This window comes from Anastrepha obliqua, chromosome 6 (genome assembly GCF_027943255.1).
Source record: "Anastrepha obliqua isolate idAnaObli1 chromosome 6, idAnaObli1_1.0, whole genome shotgun sequence".
NCBI lineage: Eukaryota > Metazoa > Arthropoda > Insecta > Diptera > Tephritidae > Anastrepha > Anastrepha obliqua.
This window is the reverse complement of record NC_072897.1, coordinates 14527566-14544503: the sequence shown is the minus strand read 5'-3', so window position 1 is coordinate 14544503 and position 16938 is coordinate 14527566. Positions and strand designations below refer to the sequence as shown.

Here is a 16938-nt window from a genome sequence, read left to right as displayed (position 1 = left end):
ATAAAAAATTCCAGTTGTGTGGGAGGTGCCATGCCCCCTTTTTCGTTATACGCAGTTTTTCTGGATGTGGTAAGGATTAATGTCATATAACCCCTTACCAAATTTCAGTAGTCTAACGTAAATACTTCCAGAAATACGGACTGGCAAAAATTCCATTTGTATGGGAGGTGCCACTCCCCCTTTTTAGTTATACGCAGTTTTTGTGGATGTGGTAAGGATTAATGTCATATAACCCCTTACCAAATTCCAGTAGTCTAACGTAAATATTTCCAAAAATACGGACTGTTAAAAAATCCATTTGCATGGGAGGTGCCACGCCCCCTCTTTAGTTATACGCAGTTTTTGTGGATGTGGTAAGGATTAATGTCATATAACCCCTTACCAAATTTCAGTGGTCTAACGTAAATACTTTCAGAAATACGGACTGTTAAAAACTCCATTTGTATGGAAGGTGCCACGCCCCCTATATATATCAAAATATTTTTTAGCCTATGACCATCCCGGTAAGGTATCCAGTTCGTGTTTCAAATTTGGTTACGATCGGTTTATGCGTTTAGGACGCAAGTCGATCTATAGATACATACATAATTTGAATTTTATATATATAGATGTGAACCTATTATAACTAAGCAAAAGCCTAGCGACATTTTCTTTAACGTGACTCAAAGTATATACTACCAAAATCTGACAGACTTCCGTGCTAAGGTGTTCCCCAAGGAAAGAGAGCAAATTAAAAGAATTGCGTAACCTGCCCGCCGATAACATTAATGTATAGAGAAGTCTCAACGGTAAGACGGTATGGAATGTTAAGTGGTACTCGTCCCAAGAAGACTAATCGCCACATATACATTTTTCACCAGAAGTTAACAGTAAGGGACTGAATTATGTAACTTAAGCAGCAGTCGATTAGAATTTGTTGGTGACTAGAAGCATAGAATGTTAGGTAGCTTTTTAATAAAGCGTTTTTCAGTAAGAGCGCTTCAACTTTTGAACTTTTTTGAATAAAACACAAACGGTTTGACTTTTTTAACTAATTTTTTTTATTATCGAGTTTGAACAAATACATTTAAGTATGAAATTCGCGTTCTTTTGCATGACCACCGCGTACACGTTTTACGAAGTCCAATCGTTGAACCTAATTTTCAACCACTCTTTTGCATAAATCGGCCGAAATTCCAGCAATTTCGCGTTCAATATTGGCTCTGAGCTCACAAATCGTCGCCGTCTTGTTACTGTAGACCAATGACTTCACATAACACCAAAACGGGACGGCTTGTTAAATGGACCGTAAAATGGCCGTAATGCTCTTAAAGTAGCAGCAACAGAACGATTATTTTCATAAAAAATTTGCACAATTTGCAATCGTTGCTCAAGTGTGTAGCGTTCCATAATGAAATGTATACTAATGAAGTTTACAAATGACAAGCGAAAAATAAAAAATATTGCGTCGTTCGCCCTCCCTATCGGAAAAAAGTTGAAGCGCACCTATTGAACAACCCTATATGACCTATATATTTGCATTTTTTCCTGTCTGTCTGAGGTGCTATGTTAAACTTCGTTCAAATATGTGAATTTATATATACATACATACAAATATATGCGGCTGCGTGCACTTGCCACAGCAAACTTTTTTAAGGAATCGAGGGCACATTCATAGGCACAGAATTTATGAATTATGAAGCGGCAAAAAAAATTGCTTCATAATTTACTTAAACAACCTTTTAGGTCTTTACTATGAAGTAGTGCATTATTATTCGATATGTGAATTTTAATGTTCATGAGGAAAAATATTCAATAAATGTTAGAAATAAAAAAATGCATGTTCATTGAAAAATATTAGTTTAACAATTTGCGCATTTGGTGCCTATTGTTATGAACAGCGCTGCACAGCTCGCAGAAACTTCAATACTAAATATTTGGCTCTTTGAACTTCATTCGAAGGCTGATTGTATGTTAGTTTGGGTAGGTTGACCTTGCTGGCTGAAAGCCATCACATAGATCTAATGGGTCCTTGGTGGTACCAGATGAAGATTGACTCGTACGTTTCCTTGTAGTAGGCTTCTTGTAATAAGCCTGCGTCTAAGTAAGCTCTAACCCCGAGAGACATTCTAACTTTTCATATTGTAGAGCTCCTAGACATTTTATTCGGGTTCTAGCTAATGCAGAGCTAGAGTTTCCCTCTCTTCTAGTTCACTGCAAAATCTACAGCTATCATTGTTTATAATTCCCCGAATATATGTACAGAAATCTCCAAAAAAAGCTCAATTTTAAGTCTGTGAGAATATATACCAGCTCCAACACCGCAGTTCCGTTTACTTCCATCCGTATAGACTGTAGTGTCGAAGTTGTTTAGAGAGAGTCCCTTATTCCATTCTTCCTTAGATGGAAAGAGAGTGGCAAAATTCCTATCGAATGTTACCGTCGGGACGATGTAGTCAGTTCTCACCAAGATTAACTAAGTTTGTCGCAAAATTAGACTAGCATGACCATAAGTTTTATCTCTCCAGCGACCCGCTTCATTTAACCTAAATGCACTCATGGTTGCCGTCTTCTTAACATGTAGGTCAATTGGAATAACGTGTGTCAGTGCATTGAGAGCCTCTCTAGGACATGATCTGATTGCACCGACCGTTATTGCACAGGCTGATCTTTGTATTCTGCCGAGTAGTTTGGTATTGTACTCTCTCCCTAGAGCCTTCCACCAAACTACCGAACCATACGATAAAATAGGTCGTATAACCGTCTTATACAGCCATAATGTATTCAAGCATACTTTTACAGGCATATAAAGCAATTTCTGCCTTCCTTACCCGTTCTTCAACATTTTATTTCCAGCTTAGTTTGGAGTCCAGAATTACCCCTAAGTACTTTGCGCTGGGTGATAGTGAGAGAGTTTGTCTGTTAATATTTGGTAGGGTAAAAGTTGGTACCTTATATCTGGTGGTGAAAAGCATAAGTTCTGTTTAACGTGTGTTTAAACCTAGGCCACAGCCTATGGCCCAAGAGTTAAGCTCGCCTAACGCCCTTTGGATGATCCCACTGATCTTATCAGGACACAGTCCCGACGCTACTAACACCACATCATCAGCGTACGCCACCGCTTTTACCCCACCTCTATTGAGTTTTGTTAAGACTTTGCTAATAACGCATAACCAGAGAAGTTGAGACAATACTCCCCCGTGTGGTGTGCCTCTGTGGACGTTCTTGGTTATGCTGATATCACCCCTATTAGCTTTGATGATCCTGGTTTCTAGCATAGAGATGACCCAATTACTGATGAAATTGTCCACCTCTAAGTCTATCAACGCCCGTTGGATCGCATCTGTACTAACATTGTTAAAGGCGCCTTCTATATCCAAGAATGCCGCCATGGTATAACGTTTGTTCTCTAGAGGGCCCTCTATTGTTCGGATTACCTCGTGAAGCGCTGTCTCCGTGGATTTGCCTTTAAGGTACGCATGTTGTGCAGTAGATATACGAGAGCTCTCCAAAGAGCTTCTAAGATATATATCCAAAAGTTTTTAACAGGAAAGACGAAAGACTGATTGGCCTATAGTCCTTCGCTGATTCATGTCCCCTCCTGCCTATTTTTGGAATGAAGACGACCTTGACTAGTTTCCAACTATCCGGAATATGACCTAGATTTAAACACGCTTTAAACATTTCCTCTAGCCATGGTAGGATACAGTCCAAGGTTTCCTGTAACATCTTTGGAATGATCCTATGTGGCCCCGGAGATTTAAAAGGTGAAAAAGATTTAATTGCCCATCCAACTTTCTCCTTTGTAATTATTTCTTTTGCAAGATGCTGTGGATTATATTGGCTCCGCTTCATACTTCCCCTCCCACTTTCGTGGATGCTGCACCCCGGGAAATGCGTGTTTAGCAGAAGTTCTAGCGATTCTTCTGTCGTAGCTGCCCAAGTACCCTCAGGCTTCTTGACCCAAGAAGCCATTGAATGATCTTTGGACAGAACACGGCTAAGCCTGACAGAATCCCTGGTGGATTCGATTGACGAACAAAATTCACTCCAGCTTTCTTTCTTGGCGGCCCTAATTGCCTTCTTGTACTGTCTCCGACTCTCTTTGTACAATTGCCAATTTCCTGTCGAGTAGCTGAAGTTAAACGTTGATCTAGATTTTTCCCTTAGTTTTGAGAGCTTACTGCTCCACCAAGGGGGATGGGATTTTTTGTTAAATGTTATGGGGCAGGACGATTTGTAGGCGCTACTAAATGCCTTCTCCTGTGTTGTGACCCTTCTCTCAAGGTTTTCGGTGAGAGTGATTTGGTGGATGGGAATCTCTCCTATCCTTTTATTTACTATGTTTCTGAACCTCTCCCAGTGGGTTCTTGGATCCGAAAAAGGCCATTTATTAGAAACCCTCCAATTATCTAACCTACTGAGCTGTTTTCAGACAATAGAGTAGCATCGATCACTTCCTCCCATCCCCTGAAGTACTCCGTACTTGGAAAGGTGAAAGTGGGAGTGTACCTCTGTTACATATCGACAAATTAGTGTTAATTATGAAACCATAAAGAGACTCACCCCGGTCGTTTGTTTCGGAGCTTCCGTTGCCTCGGATGCTTTGCATTGGCATCGCAACCGAGAACCAGGGTTTTGTTCAGGTTTTTCTGCACAAGTTTACGGGACTCCTCAGGTGGTCTGGTCTATCATGTGCCATGTATATAGAGACAAGTGTCATTCTGGCTCCGTCAGTGGCTTCCACCTCAACAGCCGTCACATCCTGTGAACTATACAATGGAATTAAAAATGTGTTTAAGTGTTTTTTAGCTACAATACATGTTCTAGGATTACCTTCTATCCGTTTGTAGTAGATATTGTAGTTTTTTCCAGAGAACCCCTTCACCTCGGTGCTCCACACCCAGGGTTCCTGAATTAATGCGATGTCCACGTCCTCCTCCGTCAGGAGAACGATTAGGTTGTCCGTTACAGTCTGTGAATGCTGAAGATTAATTTGAACAACCTCTAAACCCATGTTTATTGGTTTCCTTTTCGGACTCGGTGTCATATAGCTGCATGCCAGGCAGCAGTTCGTTGGCACTGGGCCTTCCCAATGCCAAACCGAAGTTTGTTTTCCACTTTCTCCAGTGGTCGCAGACTTTCTTCTATAATTAGGAGGAGGAAAGACATGGTGTGCCTTTGCTGAACCTCCGCTTTGATGATCGACCAATCGGTCAACGGCACCGAGCTATTATGCGCCTGAAGGTAGGGGATTAGTTGATTGGCTTCAAACTTCATGTTTGGTACCCAGATACGAGCCCTCGGCATTCGTGGAATCTCTCTAGCCGGAATTAGCTTGAGTTTCAAGCCTTCCCAGCTGTTCTGGATTTTACCAATCTTGTTTGTCAGAAAATGCAGTGAGAATGGTAACCGCGGACTACCTCCACCGAGTCGAAACCTGGTGTTTGGCCCTCCGAGTTCGCCATGACATGGTCAACGACTATGCGAGACAACCGTGCCTCAATCTCTCCATTTGTCAAGCACTGGTTTCCCGCAGTTAGAGGTTTCGTCTGCCAATGCCATTGGAGATGGTCCCGTGCCACCTCACTAAATCGCTTGATAGGTTTGGAGGCAACTGTACCCTGATCCCACATCTTGTGCTTCTTTGTTACCTTCCCAGTTTCGTCATGCGAGCTTTGGCTTCTGTCCTATTGGCGGCTTTGAATGCCAAGTATTCATCAACCACCTTTTGACATCTTGCCGTGTCGGTCTCATCTTTGGGATGAACTTTACCTTCGGCCACGTTTTTTCGAATCCTGCCAAGGATAGCGAGAGACCTCTGGTAAAGTTTATACCTCGAGGGACCTTTATTAGCACGCTTTTGCCCCATGGCTTTAGCGGATGTTGTTGGTTTATTTATAGTTGTTGGCGTACTGTGGCCCACAGCTTTGCCCTCAACTGTTTGTTTCAACATTTCATCTGGTTCACCTGCCCCGCCAAGGGAGCTGCGCATGCCGCCATGCGCGGTGACCAAAGAGGATAAAGGGGAAATATCCGGTCGACCATGGCAGCGCCCAATGCCATGGCAAGGCCACCGTTACAACCTGAAGCGGCCTGGTATCAGGAGGGCTCCGTACGAAGGCAGCCTTATTTAGTCCCCCGGCTGCCGAACCCACCCAATAGGCACGGGTCGCATCACACCTCGGATTGAGGGAGTTTTTTTTAACGAAGTTTACGTCTTCGACCTGTGTGATTCGCGGGAGACCTACTCTCCTACCTTCCATATCTGGGAGACGTTCCCCTATCCACCACCTGGGGACGCGCCCTATAGGGATAGCAGGTTCCCCCAAAGGATATATATATATATAGAAGAAGAAAAAGTTGTTTCTAATAGCTTTTCTTTTTCTTTTTTTGGTCCGTCACCTACGTTCTCTCTGAATTCCGAATGGTAGTCACGCACCAACCCATTCGGCTACAGCGGCCGCCTTGTTAATAGTTCTAGTGAAATATCCTTAGTCGATAGTATTTTATGGATTGATATCATGAAATTTAAATGTTTTCTCAACAAACTTGGTCCCATTTTAGATTTGATATTTTTAAGTAAAAACGTACATTTTTTCATACTTGACTGTGTTTTACCTATTATAAAATCAGATATGCATCATCTAATTTTAAATTAGGTGATTTTTTGAAACTGAATAATCTTTTTCTGAACAGTAACTGGGATACATTGTTTCATCATCTTGACGTTTCTAAGTGCTTCAAGATTTTTAGACCTACTACTATACTATTATACTATAATAAGAAATTCGTCTGTTTGGATACATTTTTACACCAAAACAACGTTCTTAGCTTCGAAGAAAGTTTGAAATCTAATCCAAAAACGTTTTAGAATTTAGTAAATTCGAAGAAATCTGATTCGAATATTCCGTCCGCTCTTTTCTTCTGTGACAAAGCTGTTATTACTCCTGCTGATGTCGCTAATCTCTTTGCTGAGTTTTTTAAGTCCAATTTTGAATCGAGCTCTAACAGTGAGGAAAATACTTCCTTGGATATACAGTGTGCCACTTAAGTCACCGTACTCTTGTTATAATATATTTGCACAAATCACCCTGTAATTTGGCCAAATTTTTTTTATTAAATTTAAAAAACTTTGATGCAGGCTAACAAAACAATATATTTTCTTTTAAATAGTTAAATAAAAATAGTAACGTTCCAAACTTAATGTAATATTATTAATTAAAAACAAAAGGAACTTCAATATCTGCGTCAAAAAAAGTCTACGTATTCTTACAAACTAATATAAACTTATTAACTATAAGGAACATTATTTTCATTACAACTTTTAACTTAGTATCTAGTGGTATAACCCTTCATCTTAATCACCTCTCTGAGGCGATTTGTCGTTGACATCACCAGTTTTTCAATGTAATTGGGGTCCATTGCGCACCACTCTTGGTGCAATGCCTCCCGCAGGAGATTTTTATTGCTTATGTGGTGCTTTCTTATTTTTTTCCTACACGTGTTCAATCGGATTGATATCCAGGCTCTGTGGTGGCGTCTCCAAAAGGTGTGGAGTGTTGTAAGCGTGGTACAGCCTGGTGTTCATTGCTTTGTGTTTAGGGTCGTTGGCTTGCGGAAAATAGAAATCGGAACCTATTCTCAATTTCTTGGCGCTGCTCTTCATATTTTTTTTTTTCAAATTTTAAAAATACACGTATTAGTCCATCACTTCGTCGATAAATTCCAAATTTCCGATTCCTGCTGCAGCTATGCAGCCCCAAACCATAATGCCTCCACCGCCGTGTTTTACAGTTTTTATGGTAATTTTTGGATTTAGAGCTTCTCCTGGTCTCCTCCATACGCGAAGACGCCCATCTGAGCCAAAAATATTGTACCGTAACTCATCTGAGATGATGACCTTCCGCCAGAAGTCAATTGGTTTGTCCACATACGCATTGACAAACTCTAAGCACTTCCTCCTATTAATTAAATTTACGTGCGGCTTCTTGCGGGGAGTGTAGGACCTAAAGTTATATTATATGTTTCTATCGCTCTACTTACTATTTCCGGGTGCACCTCCTTGTCAATGTTGCGACCTACATAGGTATGACGCAATCTGCACTGTGCTACAAAACGGATCCTTGTCCAGCAGATGCATTATTGTGCGTCTGTCACGATCGGAAAGTGCAGGTAGCCGGCCGGATCTTGTGTTATTTTTAATGCGCCTTTCGTATTTGAATCGCCCAATGACTGTCTGAATAGTGGATTTGCTTTACTCATATTCCTAGCTATCTCTACATAAGATTTTTGCTCTTTTGTGTAGAGATGCAAGATCTTTCCACGATCATTCAGTGATAAGTCTTTTCGAGGCATTTTTTCTATAAAAATCGAATATTTTGTAAAGCTCAAGCAAAACACGCCAACTATAGGGTTTTTCAGTAAGAGCGCTTCAACTTTTGAACTTTTTTGAATAAAACACAAACGGTTTGACTTTTTTAACTAATTTTTTTTGTATTATCGAGTTTGAACATATACATTTAAGTATGAAATTCGATTTCTTTTGCATGACCACCGCGTGCACGTTTTACGAAGTCCAATCGTTGAACCCAATTTTCGACCACGCTTTTGCATAAATCGGCCGAAATTCCAGCAATTTCGCGTTCAATATTGGCTCTGAGCTCACAAATCGTCGCCGGCTTGTTACTGTAGACCAATGACTTCACATAACCCCAAAACGGGATGGCTTGTTAAATGGACCGTAAAATGGCCGTAATGCTCTTAAAGTAGCATCTTATCATCGGAATGCGACGCAATGGGCGGTTTAGAAATGTGGGGGCTCCACGGTCGCTCCGATGATATATTTTAGAAAAATAAAAAGCACAAAGGCGTGTCAGTATATAGTCATTAGTATTATATTTGCAGTATATACATAGATATATGCATAGAATAGATATATACATAGAAATATATATGTAATAGAAATACGTTGCTTACGTATTATTATGTATGTATTATTATATTAAGTATAATTAATAATTAATAATAAATTACCTTTTAGTTGGCTAACACGTCCTGATGCTAAGAATTCGAAAATCGCAGAGAAAGTTACAATTAAAATTGAAGTGAAAGTAACCTCGCCGAACAACGTTTCACACGGTAAACGTTTTAACTGTTCGGCGGGGAAATGCCAGGGTTAACGGCCTTCACGTTGCAGCGACTGGAAACGGTGGTTAGCAACAGTCGGAACGGTAGGCGCAGTTACCATTAGGGTGGCTAAAAATTTATATTAAATATTAGGGTGTGGCCTGAACATGCCGGCCCCCTTGCGATAAGCAATCATTGTTTTAGGACGGAGGTGTCAGCCAACGTTCGGTGAGACATCTGAGGCTGCTGGTGACGTCTGAAAAACGCTGTAAGGATAAATTTTATGTACGTGAATATGTATTGCACACAAAAAAGTAAAATTTATTATATTAAAATTTATTGATTCGTTATGTACAAATCATATTAGGGCCGTGATACCTGGCGAGGCCTAGGCGCCAGTGTATTGTCGCCCGTCCTTTTATTTTGGCGCGTTGTCGTTGCTTGCACACGTGGTCGAAAAGGCCCGGCCTCCGATCCACGCGCACGCCACCGTTCATGCTGCAGCTGGGGTCGCAGAGGCCTCGTCTCTAATCCCCTATCTTCATTGAGGCGGAAAGGCCTAGTTTCCGCTCTGCTTGGCGCACCAACGTCGTTCGCGTGCGTGGTCGAAAAGGCCTAGTTTCCGCTCCACGCTCGCGCCGACGTTCGTGCTGTAGCTGGGGTCGAAGAGGCCTAGTCTCCATATCCTATCTACGTTGGTACGGAAAGGCCTAGTTTCCGCTCTAGACTCAGTCCTTTGTTTTGTTTTTTACAAACAAAAGGATTTTGAATTTAATTTTCTTTTCTTGTTTTTGTTTTTGCTTTTTGTTTTTAAACCGAACATGTGTAGTGTGCATTGGCTGGTCTGTGCTGATCACAGCGAAGGAGAAGACAAAAATAAAATAATATACATATATCTTTTTGTTAACTAAATATGCACTACGCATTTTAGTTTTTGTTTTTTTTTTTATCATTTGGCTATGAGGAATTTTCATAGCCCTATGAGACACCCTGCCACCCAAAAAAAATGTACCTAATTGGGTACAATCGCAAATTAATGTTATTTTAATATGTTCACCGCGAGGGGTGGGTACATACTAATCGTTTTTCTTATATTCGCCGCATAGGAGGATCGTGCCTTGGCTGTATGTGGATCGTAACCAAGTACAAGGTGTCCTGCCGTGATGTACGTGATATATATTTTTTTTCTTTTTGTTCTTCTTATATTTTGGCTATAATAAGAACAAAATGATAAGCAAAAGAAAAAAAATTATATATATATATTATATATAGATATAATTTTTCGTAGCATTTGCATACATAAGTGCATGATGTTAGAAAAACTAGTAGTTTGCGTTACTTTACGCAAACTATTCCTGGAATGTCGAACCCATTTATAACATTCCTGTAGGGTATTTTTGCTTGTGTTTTTAAAAAACCCTAATTTCCTTAATGGCTGACTTCGACCCATTTCCTTTTGACACGTGTAGACGGCGGGTCGGTTCCTTTTTTTTGCGTTCTCGACAAGACGTGTTTAAAAATAATTTAACGAGTGAATTCGTGACAAAAAAACTTCGTAGTAATCGGACTTGACTTTCCTCTGCCCAAGGAAAAAACCGTCGCGCTAAGAAAAATTTCAGATCGAGCGTTATATCAGAAGTGTTAAGTGGTAATTTGTTGGCCTTTCGGTTTTGCGTGTGAATAAAGGCTAGATAAAAAGTGCGTAAAAGGTCCACATGTACGCGTTACCAATGACGGCAATTTAGTGAATGGGCCACACACAAGTAAGCCTTGGACCACGGTAAAGAAAGGGCGCCATCAGAATTTGCGTTTGGTTCTCGCATTTGGATCATCATTGAACGCGGGCGAAATATGATATTTTGATTAAATTTTTATTTATATTAAAGGAGAGTTTATTATAAAGTGTGAATTTTTAACTTTGCACTAGTAATGTAGATATGAATATTGAACATTTGTGATTGAAAAAAGTCTAAAAAGAATTAAATCTTTAAAATAATATATAAATACAAATATGTTCAGTTTAGCAAAAATTAGCAATTGTGCAATTTCAACACCATCAATAAAAAGATATTTGGCAGAATAACGAGCGCCGCCCTCAAGTAGTGATCATAGTGTGAGCGCAGCATTATGATCTGAATATTCGTAAGTATGCAACTCTGTTTTTCATACATTTCGCAAAATATTCTACAGCAACAAGTGGGCGAATTGCACGCAAAAATATAAAGGTAAGATTTTAAAATATATGATTGTATATAATTAGTGCTTAATGAATTTTATAATTAATTCGGCTGTGCTTTCCTGTTCTACCACGATATATTTGCTTATAATGTCTAAGTGCGTGAACCGAATTTAAATATTATAACACGCAAATGTAGTCACTATATCAGCCTTTTGATTTATATTACTTTTTATAAATTACAATTAAGAATTAATAGCAATATTTAACGTTAAAAATGCATCTTTTTTGCATAAGCTTGAAAAAATGCCCTATTACAGACGCTTATTTCACTTAAATACAAACACAGAAAAGTAACAAAATGACTTATAAACATTCTTTACTACATTAAGATTCGATTTAAAGCTATTTTTACTAAATAATAGTCCAAACTCTATTAAAATTCTATTATTACAAATGTTCTTCTAACCGTTTGTAATAAATTTGAAGAGCGAACCGTCAAACGAACGATGAGAGAGGGAAGAACAAAGCGAAATAAGAAAAACCCAGTCAACCAAAAGGGAACAATTCTTTTATTATTATTTTTATTATCTATAGGGGCGCTTTTTTGATTTCAAATATATATAACAAAAACAAATATTTTTACAAATACTGAAAATTTGGAATAAAAATCGCAAAACCGAAAGGCCAACAAATTACCACTTAACACTTCTGATATAACGCTCGATCTGAAATTTTTCTTAGCGCGACGGTTTTTTCCTTGGGCAGAGGAAAGTCAAGTCCGATTACTACGAAGTTTTTTTTGTCACGAATTCACTCGTTTAATTATTTTTAAACACGTCTTGTCGAGAACGCAAAAAAAAAAGGAACCGACCCGCCGTCTACACGTGTCAAAAGGAAATGGGTCGAAGTCAGCCATTAAGGAAATTAGGGTTTTTTAAAAACACAAGCAAAAATACCGTACAGGAATGTTATAAATGGGTTCGACATTCCAGGAATAGTTTGCGTAAAGTAACGCAAACTACTAGTTTTTCTAACATCATGCACTTAGTCCGATTTTTAGTCCAAATTTTTGCCTGCGGCGCTTTTTTAGTTTCAAATATACATATATATTACAAAAAAAAAATATTTTTACAAATACTGAAAATTTGGAATAAAAATCGCGCGATTATTAGTCCAAATTTTCGCCTGCGGCGCTTTTTTGATTTCAAATATACATGTATATTACAAAAACAAATATTTTTACAAAAAACAAAAATTTTATAAATAGTGAAATAATGCAAAATCGGAAAATTTTTGGCCTAAATTTTCGCCATCGGCACTCATAACTTTTACGATAAAAGAACGTTTTCATAAGTGCTATGAAATATAAAACCTAAGTTAAATGCTTGCTGGGTTGACGACTGCTGTATACTCTTCTCTTCAACTGTATTTCAGTACAAACTGCAAATGCGGTCGGAAAAAACCTAATTTTTAAACTTCCCCTGGGGGTTCTATAAGGACACTAGGAGATTGAGACTTTCACAGTTATAATGGTGTAACCTTGCTCTTTCTAATGGGCGGGGTGGGTGGTGAAACGCCCCCTCCCCCTCCGCCCCCCATTCAAATATATCGTGGTAGTAAAGGAAAGTTTTGCCATTAATTCTGTGTGTTATAGGTTCCGTTGTTGTGCAATCAACATCAACTAATTGTTCAATATGTTCGCATTGACACGTACTGCTTCAAACGCCCCTAAGCGGCTGTGCGTTGTAAGCAGGATTTGCCGAAGCGATTATGCCGCTTTGGAACCAATCATCTGCCGTGAAATCATGGAATTGCACCATCAGAAGCATTATCAACATATGTGCACAACTTGAATGCTGCCAAGGAGCAGTTTGCTGAAGCACAGAAAAAACTGAAGTGGCTACGACCATCCCATGTTGAAGCTATCTGGGATATCGCCAACTGGAAGGATATCGTTAATCACCTCGTTGCCGCTGCTAAGAGGTAAATATGTTAAGGCCTGAATGTGAGTTTGAAAGTGAAAATGTGCCTTTTTAGATGTTTGTGTCATCTAAGCTTTAAGTGACCTAGAGAAGCCTGTTCGAATTTGTGGGACGAATGTTGGGCAAAGCAAAGCTGATGAGTGGTAAGTAGACTCGATCTATAAAATCCACGCCGAGAATACGCTTTCAATCTCATGATATTGAACCTTTTCAGATATTTTTAAATAAATAATTTAACTACAACACATTCTGCGTTTGTGATAATCAACGAAAAGATGCGAAATTTGAACATTCAGTTACTACAACACTATTGGAGAAATATTATAAAAAATTAATCCATGTTGGTTCTTGCTTACTTTGTGATATGTAATGCACACGATTCGTGCATTCTTCGTACAGCTATTATTAGAATAAAATTACTTTAAACGAATTTGTATTGTACGTAGTAATTAGAGCTAACTTACGCGCTTTATGAAAGAATTATAGAAATTATTCCATGTTAGTTTTTGCTTACAAGGTAAGCAAGGGGAAGAAAGTTCTGTATACATAAGATGAAATTGCTTTATGTTTTTTTTTGTTTTGCTCCTAAAACTGCAACACTTATGTTGAAGATTTGTTATTATAAATTATGTCATGTATATCGGCGTGGATGAGTAGTGAAAATGTAAATTTTATAAATAAAAATATATTATTTGAAAATAAGAGAATTGTAAATGAAACTAAGAATACCTATTTTTTGTCCATTTCATAGCAACTTTAATTTTCTACAACAAACTTCAGGTAGGGAATTTCTAAAATAATGGGAAATCAAACCAGTGAATCCAAATATTCCTACATATAATAAAATAAATTTAAAAAATTTGTTGAGAATTTCGATGCAATTGCATCCTTCGTAGGTTGTAGGGGTTGTTGTAGCTTCTTAGGTTTGCAAGGGTATAACAGTGTGGTGGTGTCAATCACCTTCTAATAAAGGGAGAATCGCGAAGTGAGATTTGTTTCTACTAGGTAGGTATTGGAAGATATTACGTTGAGGTTGTAGGTGTGGATTTTTCCATTTCTTCTGAGTAAGGTGGAAGTAGGACCAGTTTGACTAGTGGTCTAGTCACCTGTCCCCTTTGTGTCGTGATGTCCACTACGCGTACTTAATTGTCGGGTCCAGGATGTAGTTTTACTACTCGTCCCATTCTCCATTCATTTGGTGGTAGGTTGTCCTCTTTAATGACGACAAGGTCCCCTACCTTGATGTTAGGTTTTTGATGTTTCCACTTCGTGCGTTTTTGCAATTCGATGAGGAATTCCCTTTTCCATCGTTTGCAAAAGGTTTGATGGAGGGCTTTCAATTTCTGCCACCGATTCACAATTGAGGCAGGATTCTCGCTGGTTTCTATTTCTGGCGGAGCTAGGAGGTGTCCCCCAACCAGAAAGTGACCAGGTGTGAGAGGCTATATGTAGATCGGATGGCTCATTGAAAGAGGGACTCAAGGGTCGCGAATTGAGACAGGACTCAATTCGGCATAAGAGGGTATTAAACTCCTCAAAAGTGTATTTCACACCAGAGGCTGTCTTTTTGAAGTGGGCTTTGAAGCTTTTCACACCTGCTTCCCACAGTCCGCCCATGTGAGGGGCTGCTGCAGGTATGAAGTGCCATGTTAATGCCTGGTGGGCATATTTTGAAAGCGTGTTATTGCGTGCATCCGCAATAAACGCTTTAAATTCTGATCGTAAAGATCGTGAAGCTCCTACAAAGTTGGTACCATTGTCGGAGTAAACATTTTTTGGACATCCTCGTCTAGCAACGAATCTCGAGAAGGCTGCTAGAAAGGATGGGGTACTTAGGTCATTGGTGGCCTCTAAATGGATGGCTTTGGTGGCGAAACCGATAAATAGACAGACGTAGCCTTTGGAAATGCGACATCCTCTGCCGCGGAAGCTTTTGATGTCAAATGGACCTGCGAAATCTATACCTGTATTAGTGAAAGCACGCGAAAAGGTGGTGCGTACCTGAGGAAGGATTCCCATGAGTTGGGTTTGCGATCGCTTTTTCTAGATCGTGCAGATCGTACAATTATGAATTATGGATCGGATCATATTTTTAACTCGCGAAATCCAGTACTGCGTTCGAATTAAACGCAACGTCAGCTGATTTTCGCCATGCAGTGATATTTCGTGAATGAATTTGGTTATAAGGCGTGATAACCTGCTATTGTATGGAAGGATAATAGGATGACGCTCGTTATATGATAAGTTGAGGGATGCGCCCAGACGACCGCCTGCCCTCATGATGTCATCTTTGTCGAGGAATGGATTAAGGGGCAATATCTCACTTTTTGTGTCAACTGTTTTCTTTTGTTTCAATTTCGCGTATTCTCCACCGTAATATTGCTTTTGACTGTTTATGATTAAGCGTTGTGTCGTTGCTTTAATTTCATCAGGTGAAATTAAGCAAGACTTTGCTTGAAATGCAATCTTCGTATTAGGGTGGGTTCTTTGAGATAATCTCATAATATATGATAAAACTCTCAAAGCCCTTGGTAAATTGGAAAAACGGTCAAGAATATCGCTGAAATTGATTGTTGTTATTGAACATGCCTTTACCTTTTTCTCTTCCATCGTTGTTTCATAGTCACATTCTGATGTCGGCCATCGTGATTTGTCTTCTTGTAGGTAAGAAGGACCCTGCCACCACAAAGAATTGTGAACCAGTTCCTTGGACGGAAGTCCTCTGCTTGCCAAGTCTGCTGGATTTGATGCCGAGGCAGCTAGTTGCTTGTCCAGTGTGACTTCGCTGAAAAGAGAAACTATCTTGTTTGGTGGACTGACTGTTTCGGCTCGACCAGTTAGTATCCACCCGAATACAGTCTCTTGGGCAAGAAGTGTACTTAGTACATTTTTCTTCAAGCCGCTTAAAATAATTTGGGGATAAATGTCTCCGCCAAGTACAAGGTCCACTGGTTCATTGACGAAGAACCTCTTATCCGCCAGAGTGAGATCTGGAAATGCTTGCCTTGTCATTGCGCTTACTAGGCAAGTTGGCAGATTTCCAGTTAATTGCGGCAAAACTAGCGCAATTGTGTTTATTTTTACAAAAGGGTCGATAGGCGACCGCAGTTGTAATGAGCACGCTTGTCTTACCTGCGCAGATATTGAATTGTTGATGCCCGAGACTTGGGCATGCAAGCGTTTAGATAGCAGGTTGATTCTACGTTTGAGTCATTCAGTAATGAACGAACACTCAGAACCAGAATCGATCAGAGCTTGTGCTGTAAAATTAACATTATTGTGGAATATATTTACCATGGCTGTTCCTAGTAGAACCCCTTTGTCCGTATTAGAATAGCACGATTTAAAATTATGGATTCTGCTATCCCTTGGCCTATTGGAATCGAGTCGTTTTAGGGCCTCCTTGGATGTTGAGGGCAGGTCATCAGCGGGATCTCTGCTTTCCTTAAGAGCTGCTGCTTTTGGTTGAACTGCTGTAATGTGCAGGAGCGTGTTGTGTCTTGAGTGACATGTGCTGCAGTTATACGAGCTCGTACATCTTGACACCGTATGTCCTGTCGACAGGCAGTTCAAGCAACAGTTGTTGCTCTTGACGCACGCGATTCGATCGGTGACCTTTAACTTGCGGAACTTTGGGCAACTTTGCAATTTGTGGTCGTCAGTGACACA

At 39.7% G+C, this 16938-nt stretch overlaps 1 long non-coding RNA gene across 2 annotated transcripts; it reads left to right on the top strand.

Annotated features, from left to right (window-relative positions):
* Positions 1 to 10574: 10574 nt before the first annotated feature.
* LOC129250822 (uncharacterized) lies at positions 10575 to 13917 on the top strand. Of its 2 annotated transcripts, none has more exons than XR_008582813.1 (4): positions 10575 to 11250; positions 12942 to 13270; positions 13325 to 13412; positions 13484 to 13917. It is a non-coding gene; the product is annotated as an uncharacterized LOC129250822 (long non-coding RNA). The 2 variants fall into 2 exon arrangements; XR_008582812.1 differs by having other exon boundaries at positions 10575 to 11333.
* Positions 13918 to 16938: the final 3021 nt, after the last annotated feature.